Here is a 14,668-nt window from a genome sequence, read left to right on the forward strand (position 1 = left end):
GCTTTTTACTTTTGTTTGTGTGACAATTTACTTATTTGGATTTCTGTCTTCTGTGGTGGTTTTGGTTGATTTGTGTTCTGGCCAAATCATCTGCTGCATCATGTATGGGATAAGAATCACTGGATTTTCTTTTGTCTTTCAAAATGCAAACAATGTGAAACATGTGATGATGTCAACTGTTTTTATCAAGTACAAAAATCCAGTCAGATGTTCTTTAAACAATAGTTTTAACGTCATCTGATTTGAAGACCTAGGAATTTTATTTTTATTAAAATGTTTTAATCTGTGTTATTTAGTCTAATAAACTCTCTTCTATTATGTCACACTGTAATAAGATGAGGACAACACAATGTTCTACCAGTTCTAGACTGTAACTCTCAACTTGCTGCTGGAAGCTTTAGCTGCCATCCAGAAAAACATAAACATATGCTTAATGTAAGCACATAAGAAGTGGCATTGCCTGTATACTCAAAGGTAAGTGTACACATGCAAGCTTAAGAATTTGTGAACAACTCCATTGATTACATTGATACAGATCTACAGTTACGTGTACTGCACAAATCTTACCACAACATTTTATCGGTTGTTTCATTAAGTTGGGAAACTAATTAATTGTGTTTCTTCTCATTCATTCATACTTTCATTCTCTTGGTTCCTATTACTTTTTTTTTCTTCATTTTTTTACAATGTTTCAGCAGTTTATATCGGATGCAGAAATGTAATTTTTCAATGTGCTAGAGATTAACCTGATTTTTAGAAGATAAACAGACTGAACAGAAAGCACAAATTCATTTAAGTCAATAAAGAGGTGTTTGCACACAAAGACATATAGGATTAAATGTGAAAACATGACGTGTAAACAAGCTCGGGATGATCACATTCACCCAGTCACCCAGTTGCCGTTTTCTAGCAACTACATCACTTTTGAAAACTGCCATCCCTAACTCTTCCTCCACCAGTACTGAAGCTTACACAGCCTTAGTGGAATAAAATAATTCATGAGTGCACGCTGATCTCAGGCAAACCAAGATAAGCTCTTCTAGCCAGTGCTAGCTGTGGTGTGAGCTAACTCAGTTATCCTTGCCTGGAGCAGGGCATGGAACGTCCACAAAGCAGTTCTGCAAAGCTGCATTTCAGCTGACGGCAGCAAGCTGTTGGATGTGCTGATGTGACCAGCCACTTCAGCTGTCTCTAAAAGGGACATCTGTCCATGCTCTCCTTCTTCCCTTCCTTGAATATTTACTCTTATATTTACTCTTAACATAAAGTTGTCAGACTAATGGAAGACTAAGTGGAATGGAGAGTATCTAGTATCAAAAACAATGTGTGAAGAAGGGATTAGTTATGAAGCAGATGTTTGTGGAAATTAGATTTGGAAGAACTGAGAGGAAAAGACATTTGAAAGACCTTGAGCTTTTACACATAAGCAGAAGTGCTAGAAACTGTCAGGAAAGTGATAGCTTTTATTGACAATGAGTCATGGAAAGGGATGATTATATGTCACAGAAGCCACAGATAGATAAACTATTGGTCAGTCTCTGATTAAAGATACTCAACTCTCAGTCAAATGCTTTCTTAATATATTTGTCAGTGAGCATGCCTTTTCTCAAGACCACAACAGTGCATCAAACATAGCACATTTCAAAGCTTATCAAGTAGCAGGAATCCTTTACAATGTAGTCTGGACAGGGCAATTCATGCCAGCAGAAAATTACCAGCTGTCTTAGACACTGTAAGAAGTCTGCCTTGAAGGAGAAAATGGTTGGTAGCAAATGACATTTCTCATGAAAGATAGACATGAAAGATTATGTGAATTCTGAAATCTTCACTGAGATTTGTTTATAGTGGAGTCCCAGAGGTACTCATCTTAATCCCGCATTTCAAAAACAAAGAAACATAAAATCTTTACTGCTAATGTATGCAGGTAATGATGAAAAATAATAATAATAATAATAATAATAATAATAATAATAATAATAATAATAATAATAAAATCACTGATTTTTGCTGCTCAGTTAGCTTCATCTAAAAGCCACATACTTCATGACTCTCCAGTGTGAAATTAGACTGGAAATAACAAATTTTGGTCCTACAAATAAGAAAACAGTAGTACTAAATTTTGGAAAAAATGACCTGGAAAAGACTTAAGGCTCATGGTGGACAATGAACTGAACTTGAACTCCCAGTCTACTACAGTGGTAAAGAACCAATGCAACTCTTCAGTTTATTAAGAAACAGCACTAGAAAGTTTGAATGCTGGGAGTGCTTTTCAGATCCACTGCCCAGCTGCTAAGTCGTCTGTTCAAGAACAAGGATAATAAATTAGAGGTAATCTAGTGAAGAACCACAAGAATGTTTAAAAAGTTGGAAACACAATTTATAGCAAGGAAAGTTCAAATTGGTTAACTGAAAAAAAAAAAAAAAAAAAAAAAAAAAAAAGGTTAAGAGGTGACTCGATGGTACTCTGAAAGTACTCACACAAGGAACAAAAATATGCTAATGGAGGGCTCTTCTGACTAGAATACAAACAAATGAGGGAACTGGAGCAGGAAATTAAAAAGTGACAAATGCAGTCTCAGAATAGCATAGTTGTCCTCTGAGGTAAAAGTAAACACCCCTCAAATGATTTGTAGCAATAGTTGTTCTCTGTCGCTAGGAATTTTTACCTGAGACTTGATATTTTACAAAATATTACCCCAAACATTACAAAAAAAAAAAAAAAATGGCCTGTGTTCCACTCATAGTTGTAGCAGCCAACTGTAAACAAGTCCTTCTGGCTTTGCAATAAATGAAACTTCTAATCAGTGATAAATTAGTCGAAACAATTAAAAACTTTACCAAATAAATTCTAGAAGAAAAAAAGTAACCACATAACTTCTTTTGTAAACCTTTGTTGTCATCACTTGCTTTCATTTTTAAAATTCACTTCTCTCCAGAAAGCAGCCATCGTATACTAAATATATTACATAGTAAATGGTGCCAATTCATCTTTTTCTCTTCAATGTCTAGCTTTAGGAAAATACAGTGGAAATAATAATACTTGTCCCTCTCATGGGTAACTCGTATTAAACAATTGTCAACCACTGTAACATGGCAGCACAAAGGGAGAGAAATGCAGCGATCCAATGGCGTGTCAACAGAATGAAATCCCTGTGAACATTCTGGGTGACCAAATGCAGTTGCCAAAGGGCACTGCAGAAGGTATCACAATTACTCGAAGAACTCTGCAGATTTTAAAAGCAAGGATGTTCTTCACTAGCACATATGAAAGCACTGTAGAAGGAACTCCAAACAGCATAAGTTGCAGAGGCTGAAACAACACGACTTGAGGTCATGGACTCTCTCCTCCATGCACATAAGGGAGAAAACAATTTATGTACCCTGAATATACACACTTGCTTTGAAGGGGATTATTGCTGTTCCCTTTCCTTTTCATGAAAATATGAGACAAGAGAAGGAAAAGTGACAGAGTCAGAAAGTAAACTGTATGATGTCTCTCCAACACTCCACTCTAAATGCAGCACAGCAGACCTTAAGATATACAGGCAGTCTCAGAATGATGGGTAGTGGCCTTGCTGAAATCATCAGCATTACATTGCCACTTCGTTACACATGCTGATTAATTGCAGTCAAATCCTTGGGTGCACTAGAATCAAACTAGCTTCTTTATCAAGCAAGAGGGCCTCTGCTGCCTTCCTTCAGCTTTTGCCATTTACTATGACCTTAGGGAAGTGCCACCTGACAACATATTTGTTCAGCACAGGACTGATGGGTTTTGCCCTGTCAGATTTCCTTTGGGATTATATTTAACCATTTAATCATTTTAAAGCTCATAAGTATTTTTTCCAAAGTAAACGCAGTTCAAGGAAGTGGAGAATTCTAAGAATGTAGCACTGGAGTAGAAGATCTGTGAGAGGCAAAAATACACATTCTAGGAATGATAAGTAATGAAAATAGCAAAGTATGAAAAAAACCAGCAACCAAATTCATTTTAAAAAGATGAATCATTATAAGCTTCTGTGAAACATGTAGATGTAAACTCGCTCTCCCGCCACCCTGAGGCACTGAAGAACAATCTGTACAGCAAGTCCAATTTGCTTGGAAGTCACTGCAAGTCTGACTATTAGGGATGTCCTACTATAGATCTGCTTTTGGTGAGACTCATGAGATCAAATCTTCAATTGGTCTGTACTGACATGTAAAGTCAGCAGAATGACTCTGAAGTGTATCAGGCTAAGGAGCTGTTGCCTGTGGCATATTTGGCTCTTTGGAAGATTTGTGCAGGTTCAAATACAGTTAGGACAGGAACTTAAGAACACATTATCAGTAACAGAGCAGTGAGAAGGGACAGCCACTTTATGAAAGTGTTTTCTTTGGTAAAGGGAGTTTCTTAGCGCTGTAAATCTAACTCTCATGAATGACCATGCAGCCAAAGGTACTACACTCATTATTAACTAACTAAATATCACAGACTTCCTCCTATCAGACTTCTGTACAGTATAGGTTTTCACATCAAGAGCAGTAATACATTTAACACCTCCTTTTATCCATCTAGATGTAATAGCTGAATGCCAAGTATCTTTTAAGTGCAAAATGTTGCTATCACCTACAGTTTAATTCACTAATTCATTATATTTGTGGATTGTGGGAGTTGTATAGTGAACTTTCTTGTGGAAGAGAAAACTTTGAAAGCTTGCTCATAGTACTTCAGCCACTAGTACCACTCAGACATTCTGAAAACAAAACTATCATACTGTCAAAGAGAAACTTAGCAAATGCAGCATATAAAGTAAGAAATAATGTTTTACCTGCCAGTCTTTCACTACTGGAAATGAGGCTTGGACGATGATGATGAGAGAATACAGAAAACTAAAGGATAAAAGAAAGGAATAACTAATGTAGAAAAACAGGACGAGTGGGAAAAAATATGGTTAAAGGAAAAAAAAAAAAATTTGCAAGGATGCAAAATGAAAGATTAATGGCAAATTAGTCAATAAAAGGACAAAAATCCAAAATCTGTAATACAGAAGTGATGAATTGAGGGAGTGAGAGAAAGGATTAGAACAGAGAGCTTTAACACAGTTGGTGGGGGGGGAAGAGAGAAAAAAAAGTCTAAAAAGCTGTAATGCATAAAACATCAGCAGAAAGAAGGGAAATAGAGGGGAGAGAAAATCAAGTGAATGCTGAAGACAAAAAAAGTGAGTGGCATACGTCTGTTTACTAAGCATTCCGCTGAAGGACACCGAAGGACTGGATAAAAAATAAAACAGTTTGCCTTTCCTATTTCACTTTTTTTTTTCTAATTATCTTTTTTTTTCCTAAAGAATTACAATAAATGGTAAAACAGACTTAAAAATAGTGGAGAAACAAATGTATAGAAGCCAGTATAATTAATAGCTTAGAAATGCTATGCATCCATTACCGTTAGGTGTATTTTTGCCTGGATGATTTTTTATTTTATTTTATTTTATTGGCTCTTTATCTACCCTTCCCAAGGATACGTAGGGTATTTGCCAAGGCTTACCAAAGCTTTTGCCAAGTCCAACAACGTTTGACAGAAGAAGAGTGTCTCTGAGTTATTCAGTCTTTACTTGTTTCACGGAAGCAAGAATTCCAAATCAATCCCTACCCACCAATGACAGAAGATTGCAGTACATGCACAGATGTTCTCTCTTCTGCAACTAGTAAATAAACACTGAATAGTTAATAAGCACAGATGCAGCACAGATTCGCCCACAAGACATGCTGTCTCCTATTCAGCTGGTTTGGAGACAGAAGGGGGAGCTGAGGAAAGCAGAGATCTGCAGAAGACTCAGCAGGGATATCAAACAATCTATCTGGGAGGTTGTCGGGAACCACAAGGAACTCTGGAAGGAGGTAAAAATGTAGACAAAGTGCATTACTAGGTAAGAACTGAAGTGCTGGAACATGGGAAAGAAACCCCCTGAGGATCTATGAAGGAGCTGAGGGAGTTGTGGAGGGGAAGTGACAGGACATGGGGAGGAGAAACATGACTCTTGTGGGTTTGGTGCTGTAGGAACATAGAGTGCAAAGCCATGGGAAATCAACCCACTCCTCCTGAAACTACTTGTTTCCTCAGTATTCAGTGTAAGTGTTGGTAAAACGTATGTAAAATGAAAGGCTGTTAAACTATTTAAAGCTTACAGGCACTTATACCAGTGAATGGTTCATAAAGTACGGATTTGTAAATGAAATCAAGCCGGTGCTTTATCATCTTTGAGGTGAAAAGACAATTTTCTCATCTTCATTACTCTGGTATAAATCAGGAATAACACCAGGGTGAGCTGATGGGAGAAGTGTTTTAATTTCTGGTGAAAGACAAAACATGCACATGCTGTGCAATGATTTTCGCATTTTATTATTTAGGTTTTGTCAAAAATTCTGGATATTTGTTTGTAAAGAAAAGCTTCCGCTCCCACTTAAAAAAACAAAAAAATGAAACAAAGTAACCAAAAGGTCATCAACAAGGAAGCTGTGAGAATGGTGTATCATTAATAATGTATTAAATGATTTCTGTCTTTAGCTATTAATGAATTATCTTCAGTCATCTTATAATTTTCTTAAAAGTATTTGTAATTTAAAAGTACTCCCCATGCAATTTCTCCAAAAAAATTATTTCTCTCAACTATACTTGGTCCTCTTGTGGATAGAAAGTAGCTAAAATTCAAGATGAATTAGTTTTTAATAGTGCATACCTAGTAGGAGCTGCTGTTTCTGTTCCCTCATAAACTCTAGAAATCATAGAATCATTGCAGTCAGAAAAGACCACTAGGATCCCCAGGTGCAACCACCAGCCCATCCCCACCATTCCCACTAACCATGCCCCTCAGTGCCACATCCACATGATTCTTCAGCATCTCCAGGGACGGTGACTTTATCTCTTCCCTGGGCAGCCCTTTCCAGGACCTATACTGCATTAAACTTTTAACTGTGAAATCTCTTCCACCAATATTGTGTTTAAATGCTCCATTTCTACCAATACCCTAATAAAAATGCAACATACTGGGGTAGTCACTGAAGTTTCCCAACTATAAACCTCTGCCTGCTCTTGGCAAAGTTTCTTCTTCCTCAGTGAATACTCCTATGAGTGTTCATCTACCTCTTGAAGAATGAATAGGTTGGAAAGTCACGAAGAGTAAAACACATCAAATGACAGCCTTGTGGCCTCTTTTCATCCCATATCAGGCTATAAAAACCTCCCTACGACCCTAACAGGAATTATCCAAACTCTATGAAGCTGATAGAGGTGGACCTATTGCTGTGTCTTCAGCAATATAACTTTTTGACCCCTCAGCAAATAGTGGTGCCCAGATGACATCTGTGCATCTTTAATAATTCTTCAGGAATGAAGATATGTGTGCTGAACCAAGACATACAGAAAAGATTACTTGAAAAATTATGAACTCCCATACTTGTGTCATGTTTGTGGTTTTTTTGTTGTTTTGTTGGGTTTTTTTAATATCATTTAAAAATTGGTTTCTAATCGGCAAAATGCATCAGTCTGCAAATTTCACAGAATAAAACAGTGTGAAATTTCTATCAAGTTGAAAAGAGAAGAACATCTTGGAGCCTTCTGAGCAGCAATGAGTCAGTTCAAGTCTCCATCCAAGTTCCACGCACTTTTCTGTTGTTCTATCCTGTTCATTTTGTTGGCACAAGCTTCATTTTTTCCTCATCCATTAGTGAGACAGGGTAACACTGACTACACTGCCCAGTGCTGCCCAGTGGCTGGTGATGTCCAAGGGAGTCTGTTCACGAAGGCCCTTGAGGAACTTTGAACCAAACTCTGTCCATGATGTTACAGCAGCTGCAGATTCTTTTGAGAGCTCTTTTTGCTGCCTTTACGGCAGTGCAGGAAAACCCTAGCAGGAGGACACAAGCATCCATAATCAGTGTTGTCATCTAAGCACAGTCACTGAGATATTTTGGGTTTCTTGGCATCAGCTCTAGAAGGCAGCAGATCACAGTGAAAATCCCCCTCCTCCCCATTTATTTATTTTTTTCCTGGAAACACGGAGTATAGTCTAATCCAAGTACTATTTTCCAGTGAATAGAATGAAAGATTTTAGAAAAGTACGCAGGAACACAGAGTTACCAGATTTAATTTTAATTAAAGGCTATAAATACTCATAAAAAAAGGCAGGCACTCAGCTCTAGGGATCAAGCTGAGTAATCCTCATCTGGAGCTTTCTTGTATTTTTATGATCGTGTTAGATCTTGATAAAGCAGTGACTTATCTAAAGCAGAAACTCACAAAATTGCCATCCCATTCATACAAAGCAAACTCTGCCAGCCTTTTTAATACCAGAATAAGGCAGGCAGGCTCATCTCCAGGCGGCTCCAGTTCAGCTGGAAGCCCCCCTTGGCTCCCAGAGGACAGGATTCTCCAGTGACTTCAGACAGGTGTGGCTCCCCTCCTGGCTCCCATGTGTAGGGAGCATGCTGTCATGTAAAACCAAGTGCCCAATTCCTAATCTGACTATTGGAGCTCAGTCGGTGATCACCCACAGTGAGCAAGGAGCAACAGGACCAGCAAATTGACAACAACAAAAAACCTGAAAAAGAAAAGGCAAGCTGGTCCCTTAGCACGACTTCACAAATCCCTCCAAATGTGCCCGAGTGGTGTGATGTGCAGCAGATAGGCTGTATCGCACAGACACAGGCATGCCTGCATGAATCAGGAAGACTGAATCCAGTGAGCAGAGTTTCAGCACGTGAGCCTTTATGGAAGACTGGAGAATATAAAGGGAGGGAGAGGAGCTGATGATCATAAAACTTCCTGGCTTAAGCTGACACAGCAAGGGCAGAAAGGATGTGGCTAATTTTAACCTGTCCTCCACGTGAATGGCTTTTCCTTTCTATCAAATGCAGCAAAGACATTTCTCTGACCACAGACTGTTCAGCAGGGGCATTGCCTGACTTAGTAAAGGCAATATTTTGCCAGAAATTGTTTGGCAAAGTTGCCAACCTCCATTTGCAGGCTCAAGTGGGGAGCAGTGGTGGAAAAAGAGGAGGAAAATGCAGCTCATACAAAGTGTCCCCCCCTTCCAGCAGCACTGAAAGGGGGGCCGGCTTTCCTGATAAAGCAGTGCAAGGTCTTGGTCTTTGTCCAAGTAGGTCTGATCCTGAGCATCTCAGCCTCCTTCCTGGCTTTTACATCTGCTTTTTAAGACCATTTGGGCTCTGTGCATCCAACACCGCCTGTACAGACCCTATGCAAACCCTTTTTCAGGCAGCCTTCTCCAGAAGCTCCTTATTCCCACTGGGAATGGCCTCCCAAGCTGACAGCTTTTCCCATGGTTGCTTGAAAGATCACTTTTCCACAGAAGTGTACAGAATAACCACCAGAGCTGCATGTTTTATATAGACATAAATTGTTAAGCTAACCCAAAAAACATTTACTGGATTTGAAGTTAGAGAAGGAGAGAACTCCCATTGCATTTTACCTTCACAATGGTGCTGGAACAGTTGAATAAAGTGTGGCCCCGCTGCCCATATGCCATTCAGCTTCTGTCTGTCTTTTTGTTTACACTGGGAGTACAATAGGAACTATAGTCCTTCCAATGCATCATTTATAAGTGTATTCTACCTCTGAATGTACAGACAGAACTGGCTCTGTGAATGAGCTCTGTGAATATTGCCAAGACACTGTGCTTTGTTCAGCATTATTCTTCACAATAGATACCACACTTTGGAAGTAATTTTAAAAAGGGAATCAAAATAGTGGTACTTTTAGCCTTTGTTTCTTTTATACCACACTGCATTCTCTGTCTCTCACTCAGCTGCTTCTATTATACTGACAAATTAAATAAACCACTCCATTGCTAAAGAGGCTTGGGCGGGCTGGGCTTCGTACACTGCTGCACTAGGAAGTTGAAATAAACATTTATCCCAGTCTTATTCTTAATAAATTTAAGCTAACTTTAATTGAGCTATTATTTTTTTTAATTTTTTAAATTATTTTTACCAGCAAATGAAAGAGAGAAATGGAAAAAAAAAAAAGAATAAGGAGTGCATCAAATTTTTTGTGCCGATCTGCAGCACCAGGGGATGCGACGCCTGAAGCAAAGAAGTGAGGAGCAGCTCCATGTCGAGGTACCAAGCCTGCTTTTTTAGTGCCCCACTTCCTAGCAGCGCTGAGAACTCGTCCCCACCGCGATGCCTCTGGGAGTGGGAACGGGTGAGTTACGGGCAGAAGAACCCGGAGCAGGCAGGGTTCACTGCTGCTTGCAAACTTCTGAAGCAAACTCTCGGCTCTGTCTGGGAGTAAGCTCCTCTTGCAGCAGGCATAGCTGTGTTCTGTGAAGCGCCCTGTCCACATGCTCTTCAGCATAAGGATATAAGGGCAGGTAGGGGGGGTTGAGCACAGCGCGCTGGGTGGCAAGGGCAGGTCTGGCTGCTTTGGGGGTCTGTTTATAGGCAGGTAGAGAGTGAGATGCATTCACTGAAAAATATTTTGATCTGTGCTTTCATTACAAACTCTCATCTTTAGCAAAGAGTCTCCTCTGTATCTGCGTCAAAGTGCTTTCTGGCTTTGGGGCTCTTTTCCTCTATAAGGCAGCAAGCAGAGGAGAGAATCAAGGAGCAGGTTGTGCTGCCTTGCTTTAGCAAAGAGAAGTGTGCAAGGCCATCCTCCATGCTTGCATACAGAGATGTATGTTCTTTGGAAGGGTTCATCGGTACAGCCCAGCGTTCTTGAAAATGCTGTCAATGAGCAGAGTTATTTTCACAAACAAGCTCAGAGCAATGAGTGCATTGCTGCTCAGATTAGGTTCAAAAGCTCCTCCTGTATTCCTAGGCTAGCAGTGTGCATAACGCTGGGTGTATCTCACTGCCCCGCACTGCCTTTTCCTTTTCTAACAAAGCAGATGGACCACAGGTGGAACACAGAGTAAGAAGAGTTTGTTTGATTTCCAGTTTTGTGTTTGTTCTAGGCACCTTGGGAAACAACCCATTCCACCAGAATTGGACCAAACTGCCAAATTCCAGCAATGGGCTTTGCAGCCTGGAGCCCTGAGCTGTGGCTGCAAGGGGATGGGGTAGCGATGATGTCCAGAGGCTGCAAGCAGCCAGTGCCTGCAGTCTGAGCTGGTGGGGCTTTTATTCAAAATAAATATCAGGTGAAATTTCCTTCTATTGTCTAGCCAAATTCCCTTTAATTTGCCCCAAGGGAAAGTCAGTTGCCTTGCAGTGCCTTTTTTTACTTTTTTTTGAGCTCGTCTCTGTCAACATAAATGCCTGGGGGTGCTCCCTGGGGGATGAGTGGGGAAGCCGAAGGTCAGGGTTACCCACTGTGGCATGACTTTTAAGCTAAAGGGGTTTTTATTTCCCTTGTTTCCATGTCAGGTTTCATTTGGGCAGCATTATTCTGAAAGGGTGGGCCTGCTCTTGACAGGAGGGGGTTAAATGGGATTACAAGCTTTAGAGGCTGTCAGCAGCCACTGCTGCCTGGGGATGTTAAATTGCAATTTAATGGTCAGCTTTATATGTATAGTATCAGTGGAAATCTGCTGTTTTCAGCAACTTAATAGGCACTGTGTTTTCAGGAGGGGAATGTTTTGGAGCGGGAGTGAGGAGTGGGTTTGTTGGCACTGGCAGCTCCTCCCGTCAGGTAGTGGCCGGGCATCAAAGAGCTTTTCCAGTGTGTCCCAACTTCCCCAAACCAGCTCCATGCCTCAGGCAGGAGGAGAGCAAGCAGTCCTCACTGGAGCATCAGAGAATAGGAAGAGAAGGCAGGAAGGTGCTGGGGGGATGAGGGCAGGAAGGCACTGAGGGGATGAGAGTAAGAAGGCAATGATGGGGTTGCTCAGTGTGTAGGACTGGCTCCAAAGGCCAGCCACCAGTCAAACTGCCAGTTGGGTGGGATTTGCAGATGCATGTCTTGAGTATCAGTGTGTGTAGAGGTGCTGTGAGGGGCAGAAGGGTAAAACAAGCTGAGGGCAGACAGCAAGGCCCCATCAGAGGGCATCGGTATTGTCTATTGGCGAGTGAGGGGTCAGCCTGGAATGTTCAGGATTAGTAAATTTAATATCCTGTCAAAATTCTCATGATAATGAGTACTGGCTCGGCTGGCTGGCGGGGCTGGCACAGCAGCCTGGGCGCTGCAGCTCCCGAGATAGCGCTGCTAATTTATGGGCAGGAGATTGTGCTGTGCTGGCATGGGCCGAGGCGAGAGTGGCTCAGTGGTGGGGCCTCTTGGCTGTGTGCAGCGCCTGGTAAGCTGGGGAAAATACACAGATCTGGATCATTTTAAGTGATTCTTATTCATTCCAAAATCCTTCTAACCCCCTGCAATAGCTTGGCTGAAGTGACAGAGGTGGGCTGCGCTCAGCTTTTCCTCTCCCTCCACTGCGCTTATGGGAGTTTCTCTGCACTCAGGATTTCTGGCTTTACAAATGATAAGAAAGAGGCAAAAAGAGGAAAGAGAGGCAAAACCAAGATTAACCATGTGTGTTGCACTATAGACTAATTTTCGGGAGAGTTCCCTTTACCTTTCGGAGCTGGTAAGTTTAAAACTGCAAATGGAGGGGAAGATGGGGACAAAAGAAAGCAGAGAGCAAACCAGTACGCTCAGAACAAATAGTAAACTGCAACCCCAGCAAAGTAATTTTTGAGCTGATGGATGATATTTAAAATACAGTTCTTAACAGGAAAAAAAAAAAAAGAAAAAAAAGGAGAAAAAAAAAAGGGGTGGGGGGGGGAAGGGGGAGAAATAGGGGAAGAAAAAGAGGAGGGGAGAGAAAGTTCCTGTGCACTTTGTTCAAGGTTCTGCACCTCTCTAAGCAGCTGTCACATCCGTACATTATGGTACATTGAATCTGAATGAGGCTCTCCACATCAAAACCTTGCATCCATTATGATATCATCTCCTGCTCTAAGCTGTAATGCTTATTAATTCTGCACCCATACTCTCCAAGCTTCAGCAAATGTATTCCATCAGCCTAGCATTTAATTTAATTAGTACAGCTGGGCTCTCATTCTCCTTTCTGTGTCAGAGGTATTGTCAGCACGTTCTGCTATAACACAATTACTGATTGCTTTTAGATAGGCAGAAATATGATTAGGGTATTGGGTGACTGTATCATAAGCCTTATTAGATTCATTTGAAATCTGGAGATAAATAGGAAACTTTTATTTGCAGTGTAATGAGATTATGCTTATTAGGCCAAGGCCTCACAACCTTTTGCAAAGAACATAGTGTATCACTAGGATTATACTCTGGAACCACACTTTTTGCTCATAGCATCCAAGCAATTTCTCAGCAGCTTTGAGATTTAACTGTTGTAGCCCTGTATGTATTTTAGGATTGTTTTCTGGCTTTGCAGCTCTCTCGTGTGAGAGATGGTGCACACATTCGGACGTGTTTTCTTCTGCTTAAACCAGGAAATTTTTGGGAGTGCGTTTTGATCAGTGTGGAGGATGTTTGTGCGGACCACGGCCATGTGTGGACAGAAGAGTTTCAGCTAATGTCAGTCTTTCAGTTCAGACTCTTTTTTTTCCCTTCAATAGAAACCTGTAACTACATTTCAGAATCAGCCTTTTTCAGAAGTTAAAAAATATCACTGTTAAAAATAACTTCTGAGGTTGGATCTTAAGGTAGAAATAACGAGTTAATTTTCTTATGTAAAAATTACTGGAAAGGCAGCACGTTTCATGTCACTTTCAGAGACACTGCATTTAAATCTTAATGTATACATCGCAACCTTTTGTATCACACTATACTGACAAAACACATGGCATAGTGTTTGAGAAGCAGGAGTTACATTTTTAAAAGTTCACGTATTATAGGAATTCAGAATACTGATCTGGTAATTTCCCTGTAACAATCAGAGGTACAAACAACCTATCACTGACTTGACAGGTTATAGAAAGGACTCCATCAATTTTAACACTGGTGTCAAATTTAGGTTTCATTCTGTTTCCACATAAGGTTTGCTGCAAGCTCCAGTGGGAGCAAGATTAGGTTCTTACTGGAACCTTTTTCTTCTCACTGGTATTATGCTGCATGAAAGCATTTTACAACTGAGTGTGACAAACCCCTGAACCTAGGTTTGTATTCCTCACTGTATTATTTGCTTCATAGTTAAGACAGGAGAATTGGTCTGGGTGTCAGTATCTCAAGCTAAGGATCAGTCTTTGGAAAGAAACTCCAGTACTGCATCACAGTCTTTTATTTTGTGATTGCCTAGCATGGTAAGCATGTCCACAATGTCAGGCTTATCTCTGTCATTAGGAAGTTCTATGTGGCATAGCTTGATTCAAACACTGATAATATTTTTAAGCAGGTATGAGAATCAAGTTCAAAGAGCTCCGGTAAGAGTTCTTAAAGATAATATCTGTATGTCTCTTCTAAGGGAGTTCTCCAGAAAGAAAGGCACATTTTGCCACAGCCCAGTTGAGTCATTTGCCAAAATGGACTTAGCTGTGGGGTTCCCAGATCAGACTCAACTAAGACATCTGCAGTGGTGTCATTGTACAGTTTTGAGTGATTCCCCTCTAATTGGGGAATCTCATGCTCCAGCTGTGCTTTTTTATGCTGGAAGAGGACTACGCATCAGCTTGCAATGACTGCTGACGTGCCTTATGACCCACTGTGTGTATACTTAACCAAAAGCAGCAAAAGGTTACTCTGTGAAAATACTTTTAT

General features: G+C 40.6%; 2 long non-coding RNA genes across 4 annotated transcripts in view; both read left to right on the forward strand.

Moving 5' to 3' along the window:
* LOC146762710 (uncharacterized) overlaps positions 1-14,668 on the forward strand; it is a 480,249-nt gene that overhangs the window by 293,602 nt on the left and 171,979 nt on the right. The window lies entirely within an intron of this gene.
* Positions 7,037-14,668, forward strand: part of LOC116652748 (uncharacterized) — a 34,270-nt gene continuing 26,638 nt past the window's right edge. Inside the window, exon 1 of one of the 2 annotated variants that reach the window (XR_014941837.1) lies at positions 7,037-10,201. This is a non-coding gene — a long non-coding RNA (uncharacterized LOC116652748). The remainder of the gene's footprint in view (positions 10,202-14,668) is intronic. The other variant, XR_004305908.2, reaches the window with a different exon arrangement.

This window comes from Coturnix japonica, chromosome 1 (genome assembly GCF_054131305.1).
Source record: "Coturnix japonica strain WE chromosome 1, WE-NBRP24, whole genome shotgun sequence".
Taxonomy (NCBI): Eukaryota; Metazoa; Chordata; class Aves; order Galliformes; family Phasianidae; genus Coturnix; species Coturnix japonica.